This window comes from Coregonus lavaretus (assembly GCF_964263955.1).
Source record: "Coregonus lavaretus genome assembly, contig: SUPER_35_unloc_2, whole genome shotgun sequence".
Classification (NCBI taxonomy): Eukaryota; Metazoa; Chordata; class Actinopteri; order Salmoniformes; family Salmonidae; genus Coregonus; species Coregonus lavaretus.
The window spans coordinates 1,245,878-1,261,919 of NW_028167180.1; positions in this window are offsets into that span (position 1 = coordinate 1,245,878).

Consider the following 16,042-nt stretch of genomic DNA (forward strand, 5'->3'; position numbering starts at 1 on the left):
AATTTAAATTATTATATAAAATTCTTGCTACCAATAGAATGTTATTTATATGGGGGATACAATCTTCCCAGCTCTGCAGATTTTGCTGTGAAGAGATAGAATCATTAGATCATTTGTTTTGGTTCTGTCCATTTATAGCTTGTTTTTGGACACAGGTCCAGGAATGGCTAAAGGATTGCAATATTTACCTGGAACTAACCTTGCAGATAGCATTACTGGGTGATCTGAAAAGTCATAGTCAATCAATCAATAATATAATAATACTTTTAGCAAAAATGTTTATTTTTAATTCACAATCTGTAGAAGCAATGAGAATAGAAAGGTTCAGAACTTTTGTAAAACATCACAGTACGGTTGAAATATATATGGCAAATAGAAATCCTATATGGATGGTGTTAAGAGATAGATGGGAGGTATTGAATAGAGTTGAAGGATGGGACTAATAACAAATAACAACAAATAATAACAAAGATAGCTAATAATGTAAGCATACTGTGTCCATAATAAGTATATAGGTTGTATGTTGGGAGCTTTTGGGAAAGAGCACAGTTAGAAAGATATGGCATTTAGAAGCAAACCGGATGGACATCATGAAAATGATCAGAGAGGTTGAGAGTAGAAGAAGTTCAGGAGCAAAAAAAATTAAATATATATATATATATATATATATATATATATATATATATATATATAGATATAGAAATATTGTAAAATTAACTCTGTCCATAAGGTGTAGATAGTAAGTATAGACCGGAAGTAGAGGCCTGGGCGTTGTTGTTCACTAATTTACTCCAAGTAGGGAAAGGATGGTGGGGTTGAAAAATAATAAAGGGGAATATATATATAAAAAATAAAAAAAAACATGGGGGATTGGAAGTGATGCAGACAATTACATTGATAGAAGATACAATCTATCTGCAATATTAAGCTGATCCATCAAAAAAAAAAAAAAAAAAAAAAAATAAAAAAGTTATAAGACCAGGCCTTCCCTTGGTTCTCTACCTTTTCTTGTCCCGACAGTGTGTGTTACTTGTAGAGGTTTCTTTAGGGTTTTGTTTGGAGTGGGCTATGACCAGACGGCAGCCAGTGAGTCCTACGGACACAGTCCCAGCTGGCTCATCCCAAGTCATTACATAAGCCTTGGAGATGGCTTTGGAGAGGTATATTGTGTGGGCTGGGGCTTCAGTGGGGTTATTCATTTTCATTTCATTTTAGTCATTTAGCAGACGCTCTTATCCAGAGCGACTTACAGGAGCAATTAGGGTTAAGTGCCTTGCTCAAGGGCACATTTACGTCATTTAGCAGACGCTCTTATCCAGAGCGACTACAAATTGGTGCATTCACCCTATAGCCAGTGGGATAACCACTTTACAATTATACTTTTTTTTTTTTTTTGGGGAGGTGGGGTTTCAAATGTCTCCGGAAGGTGGTGAGTGACTCCGCTATCCTGGCGTCGTGAGGGAGCTTGTTCCACCATTGGGGTGCCAGAGCAGCGAACAGCTTTGACTGGGCTGAGCGGGAACTATGCTTCCGCAGAGGAAGGGGAGCCAGCAGGCCAGAGGTGGATGAACGCAATGCCCTCGCCTGGGTGTAGGGACTGATCAGAGCCTGAAGGTACGGAGGTGCCGTTCCCCTCACTGCTCCATAGGCAAGCACCATGGTCATGTAACGGATGCGAGCTTCAACTGGAAGCCAGTGGAGTGTGCGGAGGAGGGGGGTGACGTGAGAGAACTTGGGAAGGTTGAACACCAGACGGGCTGCGGCATTCTGGATGAGTTGTAGGGGTTTAATGGCACAGGCAGGGAGCCCAGCCAACAGCGAGTTGCAGTAATCCAGACGGGAGATGACAAGTGCCTGGATTAGGACCTGTGCCGCTTCCTGTGTAAGGCAGGGTCGTACTCTCCGAATGTTGTAGAGCATGAACCTGCAGGATCGGGTCACCGCCTTGATGTTGGCGGAGAACGACAGGGTGTTGTCCAGGGTCACGCCAAGGCTCTTCGCACTCTGGGAGGAGGACACAACGGAGTTGTCAACCGTGATGGCGAGATCATGGAACGGGCAGTCCTTCCCCGGGAGGAAGAGCAGCTCCGTCTTGCCAGGGTTCAGCTTGAGGTGGTGATCCGTCATCCATACTGATATGTCGGCCAGACATGCAGAGATGCGATTCGCCACCTGGTTATCAGAAGGGGGAAAGGAGAAGATTAGTTGTGTATCGTCAGCGTAGCAATGATAGGAGAGGCCATGTGAGGATATGACAGAGCCAAGTGACTTGGTGTATAGGGAGAAAAGGAGAGGGCCTAGAACTGAGCCCTGGGGGACACCAGTGGTGAGAGCACGTGGTGCGGAGACAGCTTCTCGCCACGCCACTTGGTAGGAGCAACCGGTCAGGTAGGACGCAATCCAGGAGTGAGCCGCGCCGGAGATGCCCAGCTCGGAGAGGGTGGAGAGGAGGATCTGATGGTTCACTGTATCAAAGGCAGCAGACAGGTCTAGAAGGACAAGAGCAGAGGAGAGAGAGTTAGCTTTAGCAGTGCGGAGAGCCTCCGTGACACAGAGAAGAGCAGTCTCAGTTGAATGACCAGTCCTGAAAACTGACTGGTTTGGATCAAGAAGGTCATTCTGAGAGAGATAGCAAGAGAGTTGGCTAAAGACGGCACGCTCAATAGTTTTGGAAAGAAAAGAAAGAAGGGATACTGGTCTGTAGTTGTTGACATCAGTGGGATCGAGTGTTGGTTTTTTGAGAAGGGGTGCAACTCTCGCTCTCTTGAAGACGGAAGGGACATGGCCAGCGGTCAAGGATGAGTTGATCAGCGAGGTGAGGTAGGGGAGAAGGTCACCGGAGATGGTCTGGAGAAGAGAGGAGGGGATGTGATCAAGCGGGCAGGTTGTTGGGCGGCCTGCAGTCACAAGTCGCAAGATTTTATCTGGAGAGAGAGGGGAGAAAGAAGTCAAAGCATAGGGTAGGGCAGTGTGAGCAGGACCAGCAGTGTCATTAGACTTAACAAACGAGGATCGGATGTCGTCAACCTTCTTTTCAAAGTGGTTGACAAAGTCATCCACAGAGAGGAAGGAGGGGGGGGGGGGGGGGGGGGGGGGAGGATTCAGCAGTGAGGAGAATGTGGCAAAGAGCTTCCTAGGGTTAGAGGCAGATGCTTGGAATTTAGAGTGGTAGAAAGTGGCCTTAGCAGCAGAAACAGATGAAGAAAATGTAGAGAGGAGGGAGTGAAAAGATGCCAGGTCGGCAGGGAGTTTAGTTTTCTTCCATTTCCGCTCAGCTGCCCGGAGCTCTGTTCTGTGAGCTCGCAATGAGTCATCAAGCCACAGAGCTGGAGGGGAGGACCGAGCCGGCCGGGAGGATAGGGGACACAGGGAGTCAAAGGATGCAGAAAGGGAGGAGAGGAGGGTTGAGGAGGCAGAATCAGGAGATTGGAGGGAGAAGGATTGAGCAGAGGGAAGAGATGATAGGATGGAAGAGGAGAGAGTAGTGGGAGAGAGAGAGCGAAGGTTGCGGCGACGCGTTACCATCTGTGTAGGGGCAGAGTGAGTAGTGTTGGAGGAGAGCGAGAGAGAAAAGGATACAAAGTAGTGGTCGGAGACATGGAGGGGAGTTGCAGTGAGATTAGTAGAAGAGCAACATCTAGTAAAGATGAAGTCAAGCGTATTGCCTGCCTTGTGAGTGGGGGGGGATGGTGAGAGGGTGAGGTCAAAAGAGGAGAGGAGTGGAAAGAAGGAGGCAGAGAGAAATGAGTCAAATGTAGACGTGGGGAGGTTGAAATCCCCCAAGACTGTGAAGGGTGAGCCATCCTCAGAAAAGGAACTTATCAAGGCGTCAAGCTCATTGATGAACTCTCCAAGGGAACCTGGAGGGCGATAGATGACAAGGATATTAAGCTTAAATGGGCTAGTGACTGTGACAGCGTGGAATTCAAATGAGGAGATAGACAGATGGGTTAGGGGAAAAATTGAGAATGACCACTTGGGAGAGATGAGGATTCCTGTGCCACCACCCCTCTGACCAGATGCTCTCGGGGTATGCGAGAACACATGGTCAGACGAGGAGAGAGCAGTAGGAGTAGCAGTGTTTTCAGTGGTAATCCATGTTTCCGTCAGTGCCAGGAAGTCGAGGGACTGGAGGGTGGCATAGGCTGGGATGAAGTCAGCCTTGTTGGCGGCAGAACGGCAGTTCCAGAGGCTGCCTGAGACCTGGAACTCCAGGTGTGTGGTGCGTGCAGGGACCACCAGGTTAGAGAGGCAGCAGCCACGCGGTGTGAGGCGTTTGTGTAGCCTGTGCGGAGAGGAGAGAACAGGGATAGGCAGAGGCATAGTTGACAGGCTGCAGCAGATGGCTACAATAATGCAGAGGAGATCGGGATGAAATGAACTAAACATCAGGGAAAGGAGAGAGCAGGCCTCCCTCACCAAAAAAAATATATATATATAACTCTCCCAACTTCCACCTCAGAAACTATAATTGTTTCACTGAACCACCCGAGTAAAACTCTCCCAACTTCCACTTTAGAAATTAGAATTGTTGTAAACTACAGCAGACTGTTATCAGTAGCTGTAATTAAGTACAGCAGCTACCAACCACCTAACGTTAATGCCTCGGATGAGGTTAGAAAAACAGCTGAATGGTAGCAGCTAGCTGGCTCAATCACAGGTACTCTTAAGCATGAAATAACATTGGAAACAATTAACCATAGTTGCAAAAAGTTACCAGTAGCTACCCGCTAGCTAGCTAGCTTTGTTGGTCCAAGTAGTGGGTAGGCTAGCCTCGTGCTTCGCCGGAGTCCGCCGAATACAGTCCTTGCCTACAATAATTACCTACAATAACCTTCAATAACTACCTGAGTAAGCTACCTATAATACCAAACTACAATACCTACCTACAATCTAAATACATGGTTTAAGCTTAACTCAACACCATATAAGAAGCCAAGCTTACCTTTCATAACGCAGCAACGATTAAACGTTGGGTAGCTAGCACAAAGATATTGTATTTAGCTACCACAGCCTGCTGGTAGTGTTGGCTGGCTAGCAATGGCTACTGTGTTGACTTTGTTTGAAAAACGGCGTCGCTGCGAACGAATGTAGCTGGCTAAAAGGATATTGTTTTTAGTTGCAACCGATGCTAATAGCAACTCGCCAGCTAATCCAGGAGGTGAGTTAGCTAGCTAGCTTTGTGCTACATCCGGCACCGCCGAATACAAAAGTAACCTACAATAACTACACAACAGCTACCCACAACAGCCCACGATGCCTACCTATACTACTTAATAATATACAGCCCACGATGCCTACCTATAGTACCTAACTACAATCTAAATACATAGTTTAAGCCTTACTCGACAAAGCCCAAGCTATGTATAAAGCCAAACTGGCAGACTGCAATCAGTAGCCGACATTAAGTACAGCAGCTACCAACCACCTAACGTTAATGATAATGAGGTTAGAAAAACAGCTGAAGGTGGCAGCTAGCTGGCTCAATTACAGGTACTCTTAAGCGTGAAATAACATTGGAAACACTAACCACAGTTGCTAAAAGTTACCGGTAGCTACCCGCTAGCTAGCTAGCTTTGTTGGTCCAAGTAGTGGGTAGGCAAGCCTCGTGCTTCGCCGGAGTCCGCCGAATACAGTCCTTACCTACAATAATTACCTACAATAACCTTCAATAACTACCTGAGTAAACTACCTATAATACCTAACTACAATACCTACCTACAATCTAAATACATGGTTTAAGCTTTACTCAACACCATATAAGAAGCCAAGCTTACCTCCTGCTAGAGAAAACACAACCTCTCCCGTCAGCATCCCAGTCTGTTTCTGGGTTATGGTGCAGAGCAGACCAGAGACGGAAAAGCCTGGATGGGGTGGCTGAAATAACTGACCTCATTCGTGCTGTATATAGCATATAGCACTACAGACAGCATATAGCACTAGAGACAGCATGTAGCACTACAGACAGCATGTAACACTACAGACAGCATGTAACACTACAAAGAGCATGTAACACTGCAGACAGCATGTAACACTATAGACAGCATGTAGCACTACAGACAGCATGTAACACTATAGACAGCATGTAACACTACAGACAGCATGTAACACTACAGACAGCATGTAGCACTATAGACAGCATGTAACACTGAAAATATTATGTAACACTATAGACAGCATGTAACACTGCAGAGAGCATGTATCACTATAGACAGCATGTAACATCATAGACAGCATGTAACACTACAGATACAATCTAACACTACAGACAGCATGTAACACTACAGACAACATGTAGCACTATAGACAGCATATAGCACTACAGACAGCATGTAACACTATAGACAGCATGTAACACTACAGACAGCATGTAACACTACAGACAGCATGTAGCACTACATCGAGCATGTAACACTACAGACAGCATGTAACACTATAGACAACACGTAGAACTATAGACAGCATGTAGCACTATATACAGCATTAATCACTATATACAGCATGTAAAACTATATACATCATGTAACACTACAGACAGCATTTAGTTCTATGGACAGCATGTAGCACTACAGACAGCATGTAACACTAGAGACAGCATGTAACAGTACATACATCATATAGCACTGCAGACAGCATGTAGCACTATAGATAGCATGTAACACTACAGACAGCATGAAGCACTACAGACAGCATGTAACACTACAGACAGCATGCAGCACTATAGACAGCATGTAACACTATAGACAACATGTAACACTTCATACAGCATATAACAATATAGACATATGTAGCACTACAGACAGCATATCATACTAAAGACATCATGTAGCACTATTGACAGCATGTAACACTACAGACAGCATGTAACACTATAGACAGTATGTAACACTACAGACAGCATGCAGCACTATAGACAGCATGTAACACTATAGACAGCATGCAGCACTATAGACAGCATGTAACACTATAGACAACATGTAACACTACATACAGCATATAACACTATAGACATATGTAGCACTATAGACAGCATGTAACACTATATACAGCATGTAGCACTACATACAGCATGTAGCACTACAGACAGCATGTAGCACTATAGACAGCATATAACACTATAGACAGCATGTAACACTACATACTGCATATAACACTATAGACATATGTAGCACTACAGACATCATGTAATACTAAAGACATTATGTAGCACTATAGACAGCATGTAACACTACATACAGCATGTAACACTACATACAGCATATAACACTATAGACATATGTAGCACTATACACATCATGTAACACTACAGACAGCATGTAGCATTTTTCACAACACACGCTCTGGCCCCATGGTCTGCTGGGGGTGTGGCCAGCCAGGCCATCTGCACAGTGATTGCCCCATGTCTCCCAGACCTCAGGGACACGGCTCTGGGTCCTCATAGACTGGGTGGATCTGGCCCCTTACTCTCTTTTCCAAACCCCATCATCGCCAGGAGGAGCCCAATGGCAAAGACGGGGGAACAAGGCTCCACTTCCCCTAAAAGCTGACGAATGCATGCGGATGGAGCCTGTTGTTGTGGTGGACCTGACCTGTGTTGGGGACTTTTGTTATGTCCCTGTCACTGTGGAAGGGGTGCCCTGCTCTGCTCTGGAGGACACTGGGTCCACAGTAACCCTGGTGGGACCAGACGTTGTACCAGGTTGGACTCAGTTTGAGGCCGCAACTGTGCAGCTCCTCACAGTCACAGGTGAGCTGCCACCAATCAAAGAGAAGAGGACAATGACTCTCACAGTGAGGGGGCGGGACTATGCCACCCCTCCCCACTTCTGTGTGTGACCAGCCACCAGCCCCTCTGTCACCTACTGCTGTGTGTTACATTCTCCCAACTACCTCCCTGACACGTTCTTCCGTGAGACTGGGCCATATCCCCCCCCTCAGTTCAGCTACCCAGACGGAAGAGGAGAGGACACTGTGCCCAGTGAATGAGATATGGGGGAAGAACTGTGATGGCCTTGGCCCCGAGCATCAGGAACAGTGGACTACAGGTGGCTAAATGCGATGGACCTGGTTCACTGGACCTCCACAGTGGCTACTTTTAAGTTAACACTCTCCCCAGAGGCCAGATACAAAACTGCTTTCTCCACCAACAGATTTGTACTGGCAGTTCAAGGTCTTGTGGTTCGGCCTGTGCAACACTCCATCTACTTTTGAGGAGTTGATGGATGGGGTGCTGGCTGGTATCCTGCGACAAAAGTGTCTGCTGTACCTCGACAACATCCTGACCTAATGGAAGCTCCTTCTGGTCTGCCCTGGGGGCGCTATGGGCCAGAGACACGTTAGACTTAGAGTATTTTTTGTGACAAACTAATGCTAGGAGACGATAGAGCGTTATGAAAAATACAAGGACCTATATTCAAATTACAACATAACATGAAGAAAAATAAAATCAATTTCTTAATGCTAACGCTAAATGAATAGTCCTAATCCCCTGTCTAGCCACCCCGTTCTAATAGTAATTGTAGTTAACCAACATTCACTATAATGCTAAACATGTGATGCAGTTTTAGTTAACAACAACTCTAATGCTAACGTGCTGTGTCTCACAAAATTATACTTGCCACCAAATTAAAACCATCAAAACTTTTGATCAAATAAAACACCTTCTTCTATGCCTTCTCCGTGTCTACGTAGGCTGGTGGCACCTTAATTAGGGAGGACAGGCTCATATTAATGGCTGGAATGCAATAAATGGAATGGTATTGACACGTCAAACACATGGTTTTCTTGTGTTTGATAACATTGCATTCACTTCATCCCAGCCATTATTATGAGCCGTCCTCCCCTCACCAGGCTCCTGTGTCTCATAGCGGTAGTTTGTCACAAAAACCTGTACTTTTAGTGCCCGCAACTTTAAGTCTAACGTGTCTCTGGCCTTCTTCGGCATGGCAGCCTTCCCTCTCTGTAGAGGTGCATCAGGGGTGAGACCATGACACTGAAGATGTTAACAATCATCAACATGGGGATGACATTGCAGTAGTAGTCAAGACTGAATGACAGGGTGGTGTAACCAACAACCACCGGGATGGAGCTCGCCAAGATGATCACCAGGTTGGTTAAGACGATCCCAAAAGCTCTCATCTTATGTGGGTCTGTCGTCCCCTGTTTCTTCTCTCCCCCTCTGCCCCCCTCTACCTCTCCTGGACCAGGCTGCTTCAGCACACGCAGGATGAAGAAGCAGCAGAGAGAAATGACGGCCACGCCAAGTAAATGAGTACACAAGCTGTGTTTACTTCATAACCCATTGAAGCGATAGGAGAACATGCATAAGCGAGCGACAACACCCAGACCACGGTTGAACACGCCACCCTGTACATGAGGAAGGCCACAGGTTGGGCCGACGCCAGGTAGAGGTCCACACAGATGCAGCTCTGAAGCACGGGCCTGCAGGTCCAGACGAGGTAATACAGGACATATACAGCCTGCCGTAACATGATGTTTTGGCTGAACTAGTAAACTAGTCAAATGTTTAGCCGAACGTAAAATGTTATAATGTAAAATAACCTACCCTAGTTGCTTTGGTAACTCGGACCTTGATTTGCACAATTCGTGGTTCTCCCTCCTGCAGAAGGCTGTGTCCAACTGGATGGAACATCACCTACATGTATGATTAATTTTAGCCAACGCTCTCTGTCCTTTGTTCTTCCTAAAAAGTAATGTGTTGCATTCTTTACATAAACACCTCTGTGTGCATTGATAAATCGATGACTTGAGCACTGTTGTATGATTAGTTTACAGCAAGTCATTTTATTTGGCTAGACATTCTATCAAATCGTATCATAAACAAAACACAGATTAACAAACAGCATACCCTGCACACACACACACACACAAGCACAGATGGAATTTCAACCTGCTTAGGGATTTGCATTTTGGCCTAAGCATCATCAGTCTGCACCTGTCTGTCCCAGCCACAGGTTAGCCCAGCCACCTGCAAGGACTGACTCTTTCACCTTACATAATCAAATCATATGGGCTTCAAACATACACAGTATTAGTCATTTGTTTGGATTCTGGATCGTTCTCTAATTGCATAGTGCATACGTTATACGTTTGCACTTTCAGATGAACCATATGTGATATCTCCATTTAAAAAACATACATTCTATGTTTAAACACCATTTCTCAAAGAAGTTAAACGTTTTATATTAAATGTATTTATCATGATCTAAAATAAAGTCACACACATGTAGTTTTAATAATACTAGAGTGATAATACTATTTAGAGTGTTAATGTGTGACATGTGTACTTAGTCTTAATAGTATGGTACTATGTTATAATTCAGTAATAAAATAACATTATGTACGCTAGTAAGTAGTAGCTTGTCATTCAGTTATGGTAATGTAAACGTACAAATATGAATATGTTTATAGACATGCCTAAGGAGTTGCCAGTAGATAGAGGCAAGCATAAGGTTTGAAATTCTGACGATCACATCTTTAAGGGTTCCAAGGATCCCAAAAACACTAACATGTTGAGTAAAATCTATTTTCTTTGTGTGTCTGTGTGTGTAGTTTTCTTTTGAAATGAAAAATGTTGAAGATCAGAATCAACTCCAGAATTAGGTCTTACTCCTACAGAGGCAGTTACAACAGCTAAAAGACAATGTTGGCTGTCATGCAAATAGCTAATAAAAACATCAGGCATGTTCATGGAAGCTAATGGATTTTTCCAGTGTCCTTGTCTGGGTTTGCATGTTTCCTAATAGTGTTACAATTAGCCATTGAATGTGCATTCACCAATGAAGGGGAATACATATTTGATGAAATCTTGTAATCATAAGTGACAGACAGGGAACTGAGCTGTTGAATCAATCAGATTTGCTTTATTCCGCACTTCTTTTAAAGCATACAGCAATACATTTCAGGAAAAACCACACTCAAAAGTAGAGAATCAACTACTATACAACCTGGACCCAGTGGTATATGCAACATAGTAAAAGTGAATCTATCTCCCTTCCTTTAGTATGCTATGTTATGTTTCACATGGTATGTATTAATTTGTATGATATGTTGCGAATTACAATTTGTATAAAATGTTACAAACTGAAATTTGTACAATATGTTGTGAATTTGCAATAGGTATGATATGTTAAGAATTCCAGTTGTTTTTTTGCTAACGTTAGCTAGGTGGCTAACACTAACATTAGCTAGGTGGCTAACGTTAGCTAGGTGGCTAACACTAACATTAGCTAGGTGGCTAACGTTAGCTAGGCTAGGGGTTAAGGTTAGGGTTAAGGTTAGGATATCGGTTAAGGTTAGGTTTAGGGGAATGGTTTGCAGAGTAGATAAAAGTATTAAAGTAGTGGCAAAGTTGCATACTAGCTAAAATGCTAAAGTTGTCTGTGATGAGATTCGAACAAGCAACCTTTGGTTTGCTAGACTCGAGCGCGCAACCTTTGGGTCGTGTTAAGGTTGAGGTTAGGGTTAGGGATTAAGGTTAGTGTTAAGTTTTGGTGTTAGGTTAAGGGGTTAAGGTTAGGGGAATGGTTAGCTAACATGCTAAGTTATTGCATAGTTGCTACTAACCTAAAGTTTCCTGTGATGAGATTTGAATATGCAACCTATGGGTTGTTAGATGGTCGCGTTATACAGCTACCCATCCACCCCGGCCAACCACCCTCCTTTTGTTTTTGACTTCAGTAACCTTCTGTCTTATGTAGCTATTCCAAATGTAACATATCATAATAATTTGAGTGTCCCTTATTTACGTTTACTATGTTACGTCTAGTCTATGAGACCAGGCTGGCTATTCAGCGTGTAATACAAGTGAAAAGATGACTTTGCAAAGTTAAAATTGTAGTATTTATTTTTTGTGGTTACATTTTGTGAAACCAAGCATACCAGTTAGGAATAGGATGGAATTGTGAGCATGAGGTGATAGTAAAATCTTAAACATTTTCTCTGTAATTTCACTTAGATTAAAAGCTATACAACAAATGTAATCACAATTTCACATACAACAAATGACCCTTTAACCCCTTCCACCTCTCCCCCACACACACTATTTAGTTTAACCGTAAACCCTTCATTAAACATGTAAAAACCTGTAAATAGCATGAGCAATATGATTAAAAGGAATGGAACAGAATGATAACCTGAGAAATGCAAGTCAACCATTCCCCTACGGTGGAGTTATCCTTCTCTTTAACCCTAGATGCAGGGCAGTTTCCCAGCCCTGTGGAGGTAGAGGAGGGGCTGAGTAAAGCTACCCAACACGCTGAAGGAGAAAGTAATCGGAGTCAGAATACACCTGAATGAACTCAAAAATACAGTATATGATCCTGAAGGGATCTTAAATTTGGCTAATGTATTGACATTTGAATCTGCATTTAAAATAGCCAATGTTAAAGGAAAAGTTAGGAGCCTGTCACGCCCTGGTTCTGGGGACACTGTTATGTTGAGCCAGGGTGTGTAGTTCTATGTTTGTATTTTCTATGTTGGCCTGAGTGACTCCCAATCAGAGGCAACGAGTGTCAGCTGGGGCTGGTTGTCTCTGATTGGGAGCCATATTTAAACTTTGTCTTTTCCTTTGTGGTTGTGGGTTTTTGTTCGTATTTGGTTGTGTAAACCGTAGACATCACGTTTTTCGTCTGTCGTTTTTGATCGTGTGATCATTCATTTAATAAATATGTTCACCCTCAACGCTGCGCCTTGGTCCGCTTCCTGTAACGACGATCGTGACAGAGCCCCTTTTTCTACTTCCCGAGAGTCAGATGAACTCGTGGATACCATTTATATATATCTGCGTTCAATATGAAAGAAGTTAGTGGTAGTTTCGGACATCAACACTATGAAATAACACATATGGAATCATGTAGTAACCAAAAAAGTGTTAAACAAATCAAAATATATTTTATATTTGAGATTCTTCAAATAGCCACCCTTTGCCTTGATGACAGCTTTGCACACTCTTGGCATTCTCTCAACCAGCTTCAACTGGAATGCTTTTCCAACAGTCTTGAAGGAATTCCCACATATGCTGAGCACTTGTTGGCTCACTCTGCGGTCCGACTCATCCCAAACCATCTCAATTTGGTTGAGGTTGGGGGATTGTGGAGGCCAGGTCATCAGATGCAGCACTCCATCACTCTCCTTCTTGGTAAAATAGCCCTTACACAGCCTGGTGGTGTGTTGGGTAATTGTCCTGTTGAAAATCAAATGATAGTCCCGCAAAGCCCAAACCAGATGGGATGGCGTATCGCTGCAGAATGCTGTGGTAGCCATGCTGGTTCAGTGTGCCTTGAATTCTAAATAAATCACAGACAGTGTCACCAGCAAAGCACTCCCACACCATAACATCTCCTCCTCCATCTTTACGGTGGGAACTACACATGCGGAGATCATCCATTCACCCACACCGCATCTCACAAAGACACAGCGGTTGGAACCAAAAATCTCACATTTGGACTCCAGACCAAAGGACACATTTCCAACGGTCTAACATCCATTGCTCGTATTTCTTGGCCCAAGCAAGTCTCTTCTTATTATTGGTGTTCTTTATTAGTGGTTTCTTTGCAGCAATTCGACCATGAAGGCCTGATTCACACAGTCTCCTCTGAACAGTTGATGTTGAGATGTGTCTGTTACCTGAACTCTGTGACGCATTTATTTGGGCTGCAATTTCTGAGGCTGGTAACTCTAATGAACTTAATCTTTTTCTTTTTTTTATCACTTGTTTGAGATAATGGTGTGTGTTAAACATAGAATGGATGTTTTTTATGAAGATATCACATATGGTATCTATACAAATCTATACTGTATTCACTACACAATTAAAGAGAGATCCAGAATCAACTCAACAGACTAATACTGTGTATGTCTGAAGCCCATATAATTTGATTATGTAAGGTGAAAGAGTCAGCCCTTGCAGGTGGCTGGGTTAACCTGTGGCTGGGACAGACAGGTACTGAGTGATATGAGTGATGATGCTTCCATTTCTACTCAGGCCAAAATGCAAATCACTGAGCAGGTTGAAATTGTATCTCTGTGTGTGTGCATGTGTCCATGTGCGTGCGTGCAACATATGCATTTCATCAATGCACACAGGTGTGTGTTTGTAAATAACGCAACACGTGACTTGTTAGGAAGAACACAGGACAGAGAGCTTTGGCTTAAATCGCTCATACATGTAGGTGAGGTTCCATTGGGTTGGACACAGACTTCTGCAGGAGAGAACACCAGGAATATACAGAAAGTGAGGTCTGATTTATTAAAACAACTAAGGTATGTTATTGTACATTTGAACATGTTCTGTTGGGATAACACTTTTCCTCTTTATGTTTTCATTCAGACTTTCTGAGACAATATACAATGTTTAGACTGACATAACAGTATATCAAATTATTGTTATGTGTTTGCGTCAGCATCAACTGGCATAGGAATACGTTAAATTAAGTATAAATTAAGAATATTTCCAACATATTAAAACATAAACTCATGAACCTTGTAATCTCCCCTCTCTCATATCTTAGTGGGCTCGGATATTGTTGCACAACAATGAATGACTCTTCAGGAAACCACACTTACCTTGACAGATGGGATGTTTGCTTGGACCAGTGCTATGTTGTGCCAGGGCTTTACCATGCTGCCCAGTCCCTGTGCTTCCTCCTGGGGACGCCAGCCCTGGTCTGGTGCCTCTGGCTCTCTTTGAGTGGAAGTCTCTCTGGAGGTCTCAAACCCACCCAGGTCTTCCCTATTAACCTATTTGCAGTGGAGCTAGTGTTCTGTTTCCAGGTTCTCCTTGAGGTGATAAGCTATCTAGTCAGCCAGAATATCATGTTACGGCAGACTATTTATGTCTTGTATTACTTCGTCTGGACCTGCAGGCCCCTGATCCAGAGCTGCATCTGTGTGGAGCGCTACCTGGCGGTTGCCCAACCTGTGGCTTTCCTCAAGTACCGGCTCCGGAGGTACAGGGTGGCGTGTTCAACCGTTGTCTGGGTGTTGTCACTTGCTTACGCATGTTCTCCCCTCTCTTTAATTGGTTATGAAGAAACAGCAGATTATGTGCTCATTAGTGTGTATTGCCTTGGGGTTGCCTTCATTTCTCTCTGCTGCTTCTTCATCCTGCGTGTGCTGAAGCAGCCTGGTCCAGGAGAGGTAGAGGGGGGCAGAGGGGGAGAGAAGAAACAGGGGACGACAGACCCACATAAGATGAGAGCTTTTGGGATCGTCTTAACCAACCTGGTGATCATCTTGGTGAGCTCCATCCCGGTGGTTGTTAGTTACACCACCCTGTCATCCAGTCTTGACTACTACTGCAATGTCATCCCCATGTTGATGATTTTTAACATTTTCAGTGTCATGGTCTCACCCCTGATGCACCTCTACAGAGAGGGAAGGCTGCCATGCAAAAGAGGGCCAGAGACACGTTAGACTTACAGTTGCAGGCACTAAAAGTACAGGATATGGTGACAAATTATCGCTGGGAGACGATAGAGCATTTTGTTAAATATAAATTGAATTAAACATTATTCTGCCACTACTGCAACGCAGCCTAACTTCTTAGAGCCTGCAGCTGTAGTTTAAACATATGTAGACACAGCAAAGGCGTATAAGAATTTGTGTCATGTTTTAATTGATAAAACGTTTGGATTGTTTTAATTTGGTGGCATGTAGCAATATAATTTTGTGAGATAAAGCACAATAGCATTAGAGTTGTTGTCAAAGGGGCGATCTGCAATTCAAACAACAAAGTGGTCCCCACCATTGTTTTGGTAAAAAGCAGGACTGACCATCAATGATATCAAAATGATAGTTTTAACCATGGTTTGAGGCTATACAGTGCGTGTTTACATTTACGGAGGGGTGGAGATTTTTTAAGTCTTGAGACAATTGAGACATTGATTGTGTATGTATGCCATTCAGAGGGTGAATGGGCAAGACAAAATATTTAAGTGCCTTTGAGTGGGGTATGGTAGTAGGTGCCAGGCGCACATATACTATAATATATACTATAATATTAACTTTGCAAAAATAATAT